This window comes from Syngnathus typhle, linkage group LG22 (assembly GCF_033458585.1).
Source record: "Syngnathus typhle isolate RoL2023-S1 ecotype Sweden linkage group LG22, RoL_Styp_1.0, whole genome shotgun sequence".
Taxonomy (NCBI): Eukaryota; Metazoa; Chordata; class Actinopteri; order Syngnathiformes; family Syngnathidae; genus Syngnathus; species Syngnathus typhle.
The window spans coordinates 5,401,876-5,416,093 of NC_083759.1; the positions used below are offsets into that span (position 1 = coordinate 5,401,876).

General features: G+C 38.0%; 1 protein-coding gene across 5 annotated transcripts in view; it reads right to left on the minus strand.

Moving 5' to 3' along the window:
* The window catches only part of LOC133146254 (tyrosine-protein kinase Fyn), a 37,020-nt gene extending 23,109 nt beyond the window's left edge, over positions 1–13,911 (minus strand). For 4 of the 5 annotated variants that reach the window (XM_061269729.1, XM_061269728.1, XM_061269727.1 and 1 more), the window contains exons 1-2: positions 13,763–13,911; positions 5,081–5,149 (exon numbers count right to left, since the gene is read on the minus strand). The gene's annotated coding sequence lies outside the window, so the exon portion shown is untranslated. Of the gene's footprint in view, positions 1–5,080; positions 5,150–7,749; positions 7,822–13,762 lie in introns of all 5 variants that reach the window. The other variant, XM_061269726.1, reaches the window with a different exon arrangement.
* Between the last annotated feature and the right edge of the window lie 307 nt (positions 13,912–14,218).

Consider the following 14,218-nt stretch of genomic DNA (forward strand, 5'->3'; position numbering starts at 1 on the left):
TGGTCACAATTGCTACTAATGGAACATAAGCTGTCTACATGTTTTTTTAATAATATAGCAGCAGTTTTAATGTAAAAAAACAACAACCCAGAGGCTAACGTCAGGAGCAGGAATTACATCTAACCAGACAACGTCCTCCATCTCCAACCCAATACAGTGATCTATCTTTCCAGACTCGTTGCTAGGTTACTAAATTCCTGAACATGGTGAGTACTATGGAATGTTTCTCAGTTGGCAGGAGTAGGGTGTTAAAAATGGAGTGGAAATTGGATAGTATGAATTCACTAGCGTATGAATGAGTAAGTTTGGCGGTGAGGAGAAAAGCTTCGAAAGGCAATTTGATATCAGTTCATTTTAGAGAGATGGCCTTCAAAGATGAATAACTATGTATTTGTGCATTATATACGTGAAATATGGGCTCTTAGCAACAGTGTACGCAAGTGGTGGTTTAGTACAGTAAGTTCTTTATAATGGAGGAATGTGCAAATCTCAAGATAGTGTCTTGAAAATCTTTGAAGCTCATCCTGCTTTGTTTTCACACAGGTCCTGTGAACAAGTGCGCATAGACTTATCTATCACCAACTAAAAAGCGAATTATTGAGGAGTTACGCCACAGGTGTCAGGGTCAAGGCCCGGGGGCCAGATGTGGCCCGCCACGTCATTTTATGTGGCCCGCGAAGACAAATTGTGCATCAAATTTGTGTGTCATGACTAGAATTGCAAATTGTCTTCACTTTTAATAATATCTTTTTTTTTAAAAAATATTAGACCAGTTTGATACTCCTGCGTTACGCCATTTTATAGGAGTGTCCGAATGTCCAAGGAGCAAACTACCCACAATGCACTTGGAAAAGTAGTAAACAAACTCAAATTTTTAATATAGACCATAATGCATTGCGAGCAGGAAAACAACTTGGCTCAGCCGCGAATTAAACTGTAATTAAACCGTCAATTAAAAGATTTAATTGATGTACAACGGAAATAAATAGTTTCAAATCGAAAATATTTTTTTATTCACCATAGTCGGAGATCTTCGTCTGCTGTAAAGTTAATGGCGTTCTTTTTCCCCTGACGGAAGAATTAGCATATACTCAACATTTATTTTATTTTTTAAGGCAGTCGAAAAGAGAATGCTTAGTACTGGTTTTCCTTTATTCAGCTTGGCATTTGCAGTTAGTGACTTCAATTTATAATTGTCAGGTGGCACCATGGTGGTGTGTGTGGTTCGTACTGCCGCGTCCGCCCAAATAGGAGCTTAAATCTTGATTGTGGTCTTTCTGCCACAATTAATTGAAGCCTTAGGTGTAAAAAGAAGAATCGCTGTCTGCCTCTATTTGCCAATCCAGTCATTGATTTGATCAATCTAGGGTGCTCTTTACCTCTAAGTCAGCTACGATAGGATCCAAATAACCTATATTAATTATTAAATAACCTATTATTTCACACATCCATCTTGGGGGGGAAAAAAAAATCAGCACTTCAGAAATGATTGCAATTTTACTTTTGTGCTAACAATTGCCAATTTGAGGCTATCAAAGATTTATGATATTACAAAGTGTATTCTTGAAAAGATGGACGTTGGTTTAAAATTAATAAAAATAATAAAAAGTAGGTAAGGTAGCTTCACATGAGTAACTTAAAGTCAACTGTCCTCCCATAAATTATGTAATAATGCTGAGCTGTGAGTATTTAACACAAATCAATCCGCAGTCCATGTGAGATCTGTTTTGGATTGATGTTATTGTCCCATCCCCCACCCTCAGTTCCAGATATATTCCGCAAACCACAGCTAACTGCAATTCTGTTTTGAGCTTCTGTGTGGCCAAATCCATAATAACCTCAGTTGAGTATTAAGTGAATGTTTCGCAGCGGCCTCTTGCAGCTCTGTCGACAATCAAACTGTCAAAACATTGTAGTCTGACTGGCTGGGTGGGTGGTAACCACGGAATATAGCTGCAGTTCTGGCAGTTGGATTCCATAAACCCATAAAATGTGTGCTTGTTTTCGTCTCAGACAGTGGCTTAAACCAGTGGTCCCCAACCACCGGGCCGCGGACCGGTCCGTGGGTCACTTGGTACCGGGCCGCCAAGCCGCACAGAATTTATTTATTTTCTTATCGACGATCAATTAATTCAGGTCAAGACACTCGTCCCGGTCACGTGACATGTTTCCCCAGTCGAGCCCGCAAAGCTAATATGTGGCGACAGGCTAACTAACCAGGTAATGAACTGCTTCAACACATGGAGACCAAGCATCCTGCAATAAAAGACAAACCTTAATCACTTCGGGTGTCATTGTCTCCGATTACGTCTAGATGGGACCGGCTCGTTTCTGAGAAACAAACTCAGTGCTCCCACTAATTCAATGTAATGGTGAGTTTTATTTTTTGTCATTTGTACTTGTTTTTATGTCAGTCGTATCATTTTATTTCATCGTATTTATATATTTATTATAAATGTATTATTTATTTATTTATATAAATGTATTATTTATTTAGATAAATGCCGGTCCGCGAAAATATCGTGATGTGTCATGCTGGGAGTCCAAAGGGCCTCTTTAAAGACTCCGACGGTACACTACATCCTGTGTGAGCTATGGCAGGCGCATGCCACTACGCATGCCATGATATTGAGCAGATCACTTAACTAAGCAGAGGAAGGAACAGGCAGATGAAAAGATGGAAAGTGCCACCAGATGTGTCAATAAAATGCTTCATTGGCGGCTCTCTTCTACCCAAGCATGCAGTTTGTGAGCAACCATCCGAACTTTGAGTGTGGTGTTGAACTGTGGAGGAAGTAGGCTCGATCTTTTGGTCTTTTTTGCCATAAAATTAACAAAAATCCTTTCGACTATTTATTTCCTTGAATCTATCATTTGATTTTAGCGCAATGTGATGATTAGTGCTGGCCACTGGCAGAGGAGTTTTTCAAGAATGCATTGAAAAAAAACACACTGAAGCAATTGAGTTTTTGTTTTGTTTTCATCTGAGTGTAGTTTTCTTAGTCAAATGTAAACTGAAAGGAAATTGAACTCTGGAGTGGTATCGTATAGTTCCAATTTTGATTTGGAGCACCATTTTAATAGCCTTGTTTACATTCTCAGATAATTAATAAATTTCAAAATACATTGTTATGTAAATTCAAACCTAAAAATAATTCAGTCTTTAATTGAAAAGTATATCTGAATGATAATTAAAAGGAATTTTGCAATGGCTAGCCATTCCCAACACTACCGCTGACCAATAGGAGAACAGGGATACATCATGCATAGTTTTAGTGTAATGACTTTTGGCTCACAGATTATTGTTTTTATAGAGCAGGGGTACCAAACTCATTTTTTTCACGGGCCGCATTGTAGTCATAGCTTCTTTTTCCATTATGACTGTCAATCCAAATAAATGTATGAGCACCTCATATTATATACAGTCAAAGCTACAAAACCAACTGACAAATAACTTGTTTTCAAATCAGACGAGTAAAAACTGGTCAAATATAAAAAATATATATATATATTATTAAGAGTGAAGACAATTTGCAATTCTAGTAATGACACCCGAATTTGATGCACAATTAGTAATTTTAATATTGACAAATGAATTAGATGCACAATTAGTCTTCACGGGCCACATAAAATGATGTGGCGGGCCGTATCTGCCCCCCGGGCCTTGAGTTTGACACACATGTGATAGAGGTATTTTTTTCAAATTATAAATTTTCAATGCCACGATAACACTGATTTGTTACCAAATTATAATGACCCTCCTGTTTTATCCTATTCAGAAAGGATAGCAGGTGTGGGCAGGTCAAGCCCAAAAATGATTGCAACCAGCACTGCAGCATTCTAAACAAGCTCCACTCAAACATATCAGTCGGCAGCTGAGCACAAATTCAACTCTCCCTTCAAAAGCGCATCCACTCCACCGGAAAACGTGATTGGTGTTGTTCAATATGTGAGCAAGGGAGACTGATTTAAAGCCACTTGACTGTTTGCAGCAGGTCAGACAGACGCAATGTACTGTGAAATCAGGGACCATCAAATCAACAGGTCACAGACAGAGTGAATTTGAAACTGAAAATGAAACATACAACCACATTTTTAAAAAAATAAGATGGTGGCATGTTCCAAATAAAACTCAAGCGTACATGAGTAGCATGTGACTATAAAATGCAGTAATCCCTCGTTTATCGCGGATAATTGGTTCCAAAAACCACCCGCGATAAGTGAAATCCGCGAAGTACGGTCACCAACAAGAAGTACCGGGCAGGCTAACGAGTCAGCGGAAAGATGCTAATTCACAATCATGCTAACACGCGAAAACGGACTTCTAAAGGAATGTAAACAAAGATTTGGAGCAATACTACATTGTCCTAAAGGTTAGACACATGATTCCTCAATTTAGTAGTTTTATTTTGACTTTTAAATTGTTTTTTAATTTGAAAAAAAAAAGCCGCGCTAAACGAAACGCGAAGTAGCGAGGGATCACTGTACACTTGTTTCACAATTTTCACTAATGAACTTCATCCTTCAAGATCTAACGTGATCTGAGAACTAGACTATTATTAAATCCACTCAAATCCACAATTGAAGAATTAACTCACCATCGACCGCCAGCGTTTTTTAGTATTAAAATAAGCTGCCGGTTGCATAGAACGGAAAAACGTTATCACGGCAGTGGAGTTAAGGCTAAGGGAAGGGATTTCACATCTTGTACTGGCTGACCTCAAAGTTACCTCAGCTGCAATTTATGGGCTGACCTAACTGCTGCACTGCGGATTAAAGATGGAAGAATTTGAACTACTTTAAGGTCAGGTTGCACACTGTCTGAGGATAGAAGGGGAGCATTTGAGCGCATCTAACTGCCATGTGGATGAGTTTCAAAAGAAATAAAATGTTATTTTATTTGAATACAAGGAAAACATAGTTGTAATTAATGTATCACTCAGCATAGGTGTCAAACTCGAAGCTCTCGGGCCAGATTTGGCCAGATACTTTACAAACAAAGACAAAGCAATGACTTCATGTGTTTGTTTACAAATGTGCGTGAGAAAAGACAAAGTCACTGAAGTGCGAACAATCGTACCTCTGTTTTTCTCCGTATCAGGATCTTTATTTTCTCCACATTGCTTTGTTCACCACCAAAACAGAGACCCTGTTGGGACAAAGAAATCGTCAATTATTCATTTTCCAATTTAATAATACATGACGATCGAGTCAATGTGCCATGCGGTGTCAAAAGTAGGTCTTGGTGAATTATATCGGAATGCACCAAGGCCTAGGCTTTGGATGCCGTAAATATGTTTTAACATTTTTATTAGAAATGATAAAACCTCAAACTAGAGATCAAGGTTTGTAAACACTGATAAAGAAATGGTAGATAAAAACATCAGCAAGGATTTTAACTGAAGGTTGCAGACATACACGAGCAAAGGCCGCTACTGTGACATTCCTCTATTAGTCTGATAATTTTGTAAATAAATATCGTAAGGGAGTAGAAAAATAAATTCATGACAAGGTACATAGGAATTTTATATTTCCAGCATGAGTGCATTATGTAAACAGCAGAATTACACAATGGAACTATTATTTGGCAGGGGTTAAATGCATGGCCTTTATTTACATGAGATGTGCTGTCATGGCTGCCAAATGTTTCAGAGCACATTAGCGCCGCATTTGACTTTAAGGCTCAGGTCTGCTAATCTAATTTAACCTGTCGTTGTGGTTTTGCTGATTGCTAACGTGAGGCGGCAATGAGACTGAAGAAAGCCTCAATGTAAAACTTGTATTTATTCACCAACACAGAATATAGTAACGTGAAAATATTTGTTGTCAATATTAAAGTGTGTGTATATATATATATATATATACATATATATATATACATATATATATAACAACATCAGACATCTCAGTCCAGAAGAGTGCAGTGCTAGGAACAGCCAAAATACTGCGCAGAACCCTCAAGCTCCCAGGCCTCTGGTAGAGGACCCGAGCTTGGAGTGGGAGACCACCCGCGGAGGGTGAGAGGGGAATTTTATTTTTTATATATATATATATATATATATATATATATATATATATATACACACATATATATATATATATGTATATATAATTTATTTGTTTTATTTGTTATTATAATTACTACTGAAGATTGTAGAGTTGCTCGTGAAGAAAGAAATCTACTTTTGGAGCTGCAGCTTTTTTTCAGGTTGCTGGTGTCTATGCTATCCCAAAATACTCGTTCCGGCCTCAGTGTGAGTGAAACATGTGATTTGTGTCTTCTTTATCAGCATTAAATTGCCATCTGGCCGCCAACTCATGTCGTCGTCTGCACTCTTTACTTCCTCTCCATTGATCTTTCTTACTGGCCAACGCAATAACGGCGACAACATCCCAGAGGGGTGTCCTCTGAGTTTTTGAAAGAAGGCCCCAGGAGGGGGAGATGAACCCCTTCATCAGTGCCCTGGCTAATAAAACATAATAGCTCTCAGGCTGCAGGGGAAAGTCACTCAGCTACACAGAGCTGTCACATGACTGGCCAAGATACAACAGACTCAGTCATTCTGCTACTGTCGCTCAGCTACAGGGACAAATGTGTGAGCTAATTCACTGGCCGGAAAGACAGCAGCGTCCATACAAAATGAGAAACATTCAATGTTGCTGAGACCGAAGCAAAGTGGGCAGCAAGTCAGGCACTTTGATAGAGCCAGAGTTTATTTATCTATATCACAGGTGTCAAACTTAAAGCCCGGGGGCCGGATACGGCCCGCCACATCATTTTATGTGGCCCGCAAAGACACTCTTCACTTTTAATAAAAAAATGTTTTAAATATTTGACCAGTTTTTACTCGTCTGATTTGAAATCGAGTTATTTGTCAGTTTGTTTTGTAGCTTTTACTGTTTATAATATGAGGTGCTCATACATTTATTTGGGTTGACACTCATAATGGCCCTCCGAAAGAAGCTCTGACTACAATGCGGCTCGCGAAAAAAATCGTTTGACACCCCTGATCTTAATGTATATTCTATGACATATAAAAACATCAGATTGTGCCACTTGGTGCTCAGCTGTAAGCATTTTTCAAACTAAATCATCCACTTTTTTTTCATGTAATCGACAATTGTACATCGCTTCCCAGATGTGTCCTATTTGTTATTCAACAACAAATAACCAAACGCCAATGCTCGGTTTTACATTTGGGATTTGTCAGTCAAGTCTACATCTTAACAAACATGCAAAGCAGTTGAAATTGAAAAACAAATGGAAAAACAAGCAATTGTGAAACTGAGAGAAGCTCGAGCGTAAAATGAGTAACAGGCGTTGGAACATTGTGAGCTGTAAAAAAAAAAAAAAGACTATAAAACAACTGTTAGTGACATAAGACACAACTTCCTTAGGGCAGGAATGAAATGGTCCCAATCTGCTGTTTACAGAATAAAAGTCAAGAGATACAACCATACAAGATGCAAACGACCCAAAAATAGGAAAGTCAAGCTATAATTTTGACACAAACACCAAACCTACAACAATTCAGTGCAGATGTTATAAGCCAGTAGAAAAAAGTCACATGTACATGTAATAAAAATGTCACAGTAAATCAGCACGTGAACAACTCTCGGATATTATTCTAACGAGAACAAAATAGTATTTTGTGTGACTTTCGAGCCCTAATAGAAAAAAAAAATCATTGTGTGTGTTGTTAAGTATGACATGCTATCTTACTACTTAAAGTTACCCCATAAACTCACCTTCACACAAATTCTGGTGGATGTGATTTGATTGACAGGTCAGGGCAAGCCGACCTCAGAGAGAGGCTGCTGCTGAAGAGTGGATTAAATTGTCAATTATTCTCAGTCACTGAACATGAGGCCTTCTCCTGCACTCCAGGGTGCAGGATTTAGCAAATGATTGAAAAGCAGACTTAATAATGTACACTTGCAAACAATGGCTGGTTCTCAAAATGAAGACGCTCTGCCTACGAACGTGAGTAAGAATATTCTTTTTGAGTGTCATTGTAAATTGATCATTTGGCGAAAATTTATCACCTGGAATGAACCCTGACATGAACACGCATTTTGCTACCTTTGCTAACAGATTGAAATGTCCGTCCCTCATTGAAATAAGTGCTTAACAACTTGCTGTAAATGTAAAACTAGGTTGCGATATTTTGTCATCCAGCAGTTCTACCCCAATGCTTTTTTTACCGTATTTTCCGGACTATAAGGCGCACCGGGTTATAAGGCGCACCTTCAATGAATGGCCGATTTTAAAACTTTGTCCTTATATAAGCCGCACCGGACTATAAGGTGCACCATTAATGCATCATGTCAGATTTTTAATCCAAATCGAATCATTCTCCATTTTATCTTTTTTATTTCAACTTCAGACGCAACAAATTACTTTATAATCACAAAATAATGATCCATGGTCTTTTTGATTCATGATTCATAGTCTTTCGCGGGCCACATTGATTTCATGACACAATGCTTCGGGCCAGTTTAAATTTAGGAATATGGTCCATATATAAGGTGCACCGGACTATAAGGCGCACTGTCGGCTTTTGAGAAAACTTTTAGGTGCGCCTAAGAGTCCGGAAAATACGGTACTCAAAACTATTTTTCTATTATTTTTCCTTTCATTACAATTTTTTTATTTTGCATTATGTTGTAGTTACAAGACAGATGATGTAATAATGAAATAATATAAATAAAGCAATATAAATAATTACATTAAAAATAATAAATAAATAACTTCTTTTTTTTTAACCAAAAGAGTATTAGCCATAAGATTGCACTATGAGAAAAACTAGAATTCAGAATTCAACCTAGCACAACATTGCACAAATGCCATGATATGGTTAGCAAAAATGGCAGAGAGAGAGAGAGAAACCTGTGTATGACCATTTGATTCATGTTAACATTGTAAATACAATGCAATCATCTCCTTTGCCAGCATCTCGCGGCTGCATGAGCAATGCAGAGAAATGACACCGCAGATTCGAGCACAATGCGAAGGGCAACGCAAAGGGCAGGCAGGAAGGCAGGCAGCAGAGTTAAGGAGCCTGTGCACTGCAGTGGAAATATATGTATGAAAAGCGGCTCTTATCAGCCATCGTCTGACGTCTGAGAAGACGTTAATATGTGAGATGATGCTCGGAAAATACCTGAACGGTTTTAAACAACATCCCCTTCCTGTGGGCTGAGAGGACATCAGTTGCATGCGTAAAGCAAAATGGAGCCGTATTAAAATTCATAGAAGCTAAAGAACTTGGCAGCTTCTTTGCAATGCAGAATTATTAAGATGGTGAATAAAAGGGGGCTTTGTAGGCTAAAATATACGGCCTTTGTTCCACAACAAATCTCACAAATCACAACAGGTTATTTATGTTTAATACCATGCAACCATGTAGAGAAAGCACTTTTGTTTTCCAGTCCAATACAAAATAGAGAAACTGTACACCCACTTGATTGTTACTTGTGTGTGGCAGGCACAGACTGACCATGTGATAAGGCACTCACATTTCCAACAATCCTGAAATTAGGAAATGATTGAATCCACCCATTGCACTTTTATTTATTTTAAGAAGAATCATGTATTAAAATAACTAAAAAAAACTAATAAGGATGAAAACTCTTAATGCAATTTTTGTTGCGCAACCTTTTGACTCAATTGAATTGGATGTCTGTAGCTCATAGGTGTCAAACTCAAGGCCCGGGGGCCCAGATACGGCCCGCCACATCATTTTATGTGGCCCGCAAAGACAAATGGACTTCATGTGTCAATACTAAAATTACAAATTGTCTTCACTTTAAAAAAAAAAAAACAGACAAATTGCTAGCAATTTTTATTACATTCAAGTATTTTAACAGTTTTTACTAGTCTGCGATTTCAAAACTAGTTATTCATTAGTTTGTTGTGCAACCTATACTGAATATAAGGCGTCGACAGTTACGATGGCCATTTCGAAGGAAACTATGACTACAATGTAGCCTGTGACAAAAATGAGTTACACTTGCGCGTAGCTTAGCATCTGTTGTGTTTTGACTCATTCGTCATGTGCAAACTCCTTCTGCACTCTCGGACTTGTACGTGCCAAATACACGATAGAAAATAAAACCTTTCAAGTGACTAGTTGTGGTCCTTACCGCATCACAACCACCAAGCTCCGCCCTGGTTACCATGGTGACAAAATCTATACTTAACATTGGTCCACCAGAGTTGGATGGGGTTATTTGCTCTCGATATGTGTCCCCATTTAAAACAAAAGTCCACAAGGCAAAAGTATAATTGATATTTTGACAAATGCAAGTCTTAGTTAGGGCAGACAATTAAAAATACATTTAAAATAAAAAGAACAAAATATGTATTTTGAGAGTTTTATACACATAACTGCTTCTGAAACTAACAGCACATCATACCATGGCTCTACATAACTGCTCCACACACCCGCCTGTGGTTAAAACCTGTTATAAGAACCCCAAATTTCCAACCTCTACTTCAGCTGCAGTACAAACTTTCCATGGCTAGTAGCCTTAAAGATTTATATTCAGATTTTAAATATCAACCAATGCACATTAGTGCACTATTGAACCTCGGACTAGGGGCTAAATGGACTTAAGAGCAGAATGGAATTGAAAGATTTAAAAAAAAAAAAAGAAGAAGAAAATGAGGCAGATTAAAAATGGAAAAACCTCGACCAGGAAATATGAGAGAAAGCCATAGCGCCATGCCTTTCCTCCGCTCCAGATGTAAATTTGCAACTGTGATTCCTTTCAGAGGAAATGAAACCGCAACTTCATTTCAACCAGCAATAACAGACTTGACATGTCAGAGAGCAGAGCGCAAGTGGAAGCAATGAGGTCTGCATCCAAAAGATTTGCGTGATATGATCTGCCTGATCCACTAGTACCATCAGAACCTGATAAACAACTCGCGCTAATTGAATTCCTGCAAAGGAACATCCCGAGATGGGCATCTCTAGACGGGCTGTCAAGATTCGACTTTCACCCTTTACTTCCTGACTAGAAACATGTTAAAACATCCCGTGTGGTGTCAAAGCTTCTGAAAAACATATTTTACCGCGTCCATGCTGAGTGTCGACACACTCCCGCTGATGGCACCATGCAACAAAAATTAAGCTTGTCAATTTCAAATGGAAAAATTGAAAAAGAAGTTCCCATGGGAGCTACACCAATGCATCGCTATACAAACAAAATTCTTTGTTTAAGAGAAGCTACTCTTTGGGATCATCTATTTGTAACTCTGTGACAGAATCAATTATCTGGCACATCATGACCTCACTGCTTGTCACGGAAATTAAATCAATTGATCGACTTGATGAAAGAGTTGTGGTTTGTTTGGAAATTGCGATTTATCTTTATAGAATTCATGGAACATGAACGTTGAGGGGGGGTGGGGGGGGAGCAATATGTCACGGTCATCTTATCACCACAGGCTCAAAGCATTCACAGAATTTCAGATTGCATTGATTGATCGCAATGATATTCACTAAGGGGCATATTTTCATAATTACTCAATTAATTTCACACACAATTTATATATCATATCTCAACATTTCTCTGATAATATAACCGCTGAAGATGTCAAAATTGGACACATGTAAGAATACATTGTCTATGTTTACAAGGACACATTCATTCAGATTCCAAGCCTGATTGAAATAAAAATACATCATATTCTATATATTCTATTCTAATATTCTAATCGGAACAAGCCAAAAGGTTTCTTCATTTGATTGTTTGAAATTTGGAAGCGTTTGTCATGAAAATATTTCCTGCAATAATTATTAGCATTATTGTTAGCCTTAAGGCGAGGAAGTTAAAGTAAGTTGCTGCGTAGCTGTTAGCTTAGCATGTTTTCAAAAAAAGTGAATTTGTGGCTTGGTAAGGAGATGGTAAAATGGTGACAAAATATGAATAGAGTAATCCCTCGCTACTTCGCGTTGCGTGTATCGCGGCTTCACGACATCGCGGATTTTTTTCCAAACTAAAAAAACATTTAAAAGTCCAAATAAAAATTTTAAATTGAGGAAACATGTGTCTAACCTTTAAGACAATGTAGTATTGCTCTATATGTTCGTTTACATTCCTTTAGAAGTCCGTTTTAGCGTGTTAACACGACTGCGAATTAGCATCTTTCCGCTAACTTGTTAGCCTGCTCAGTACTTCTTGTTGGTGACCGTACTTCGCGGATTTTACTTATCCCGGGTGATTTTTGGAACCAATTATCCGCGAAAAATGAGGGATTACTGTACCGCCTATTGGGTTCTGTCGCTAATATAGGCTCAGTAAAATAAAAAAGAAATAAGAAATTAATAAGAAAATAAACGGCAAGAGAGAAAAGAGACTAGCTGTTATATAGGAGTGACACAAGGGGCAACATTGTTGTGATATGACTCTGACCTTTGGAAGATGATGCAGGACACCAAGTACTGAAAACAGTGGCTCACTGTGTTCCCTGTTTTAAACACATGAGTTTTGAGCATCTGACATCACAACGTGATGATATAAACCCCGGAACCATTGGACCTTCACCACGCTTATATCAACCATTTCTCAATATTTCAGATTAGGACTTTTGGGAGAAATTTGAATTCTTGAGTAGCATGGATTAGTTGTTATATAAAGTTGAAGAACGTTGAGGATTACGGCTTTAGCAGGTAGCTTTTGGCACTTGTGGCTAAATAATGTGAGAGTTCATAAAGCTAAGATGATGCTCTTTTGTCACTCTGTAAGAATCATAAATCCACACAAAACAGACTTCTTAGTAATCTATTAATATATTATTTTCCCCGGCCTAGTTTCTAGTCTTCATAGATAAATTCTCACAATTCAAGATCGCATCATGTTTTGGCAAGGGAAATATTTAAATCAAGATAGGCATAAAACAACCACATTGAAACGAATGAGTCATGAAAAGGTTAATGGAAAGAGAACTAATTCTGAAGGTTGTTAAACAAGAGTTGAGTCACAATGAGTCAGTTCTAGCTAATGTTTTTTTTCGACAGTTTTTTTCGACAGATATAAAACGTATTCTTTGCCTCGATCAAGACATGCTAAAAACAACAAAATTTATGCTTCACAAAGTAAAGAATGGGTGAAACTATATAAACAAATAATCCTACTACATTTCCAAGCCTTAAGAATGAAATGTGCAATTATGTACTATTCACCGGAAAACAAGAGCACTTTTCCAAACAAACTACAAACCAACTTAATGCGATTAGACTTTTATCAAACTTTCATTTTCTTGCCTCGTCTGCATTCAGCAAAACTCGAAAGCATCCCACAACAGTGCGATGCAAGCGAGGTTGTGTCCTTCACATGACTCCACTAAGCATCAATAGGGGATGCTGATGGTGCTGAAGAAAGCTTTTGAAGGTGGGAGGCTTGTTAAACAACGGCGCACGAGCAAAAAACGGTTTATGAAAAACAATCGATTGGTCCTTTCTGGTGCAAATATCGTTTCATCTCCATCAACGCGACTAATTAAGTTCCTTTGCTGTAGCTTCATCCCACTTTGAACGACCAAACCTAAACTGCTGTGTATTTATAACTCAACACACATAGTGTATCACGTTTAAAAGAGCCTTTTTGCAAAACATTTTTTACAGTAAAGCAAGAGCTAGTTGAGATTTCAGGTTGTGAAGAATAATTAAAAATTTGACAGTTAGTAATTTATTCGCTAATCGTCCGGGACTCATCGACCACGAGGTGGAATAAATAAAACGATGGATCTTACCCGTTTGAAGTGCACTTAATAATCCGGAGCACTATTATTCCATTGGTGTTCTGGTGGAATCAGAGAAGTGCAATAAAGGCTGCGGCTGTTGTGGCCATCAAATCGGAGCTCGCCTTGTTGTCGCCACTGTGTGTGATGGCGTTAGCTCTGCAGGGCCACAATGAAACTACTGCTGCCTTCAATGACTATGGGAAAAATTTTTTTTTTTTTTTCAGAAGCGTTAACCACAGGTACTAATGACCAGTACGTAATGTTTTGAGGGATGGACGCATATATGGGTTTATTTTTTATTTTTTTACATACATTGTAATTGTCTTTTGATTGTTATCAAAATAGCGGCATAACTCGAGGTTTACCTCAAAAACAGACTGTAAAGAATATTGTTTTTGTACACTGAATCATGTCAATATTCGTTGTAATATAGCGCAAAAGTGGTAATTATCTCAAGTTTGAATG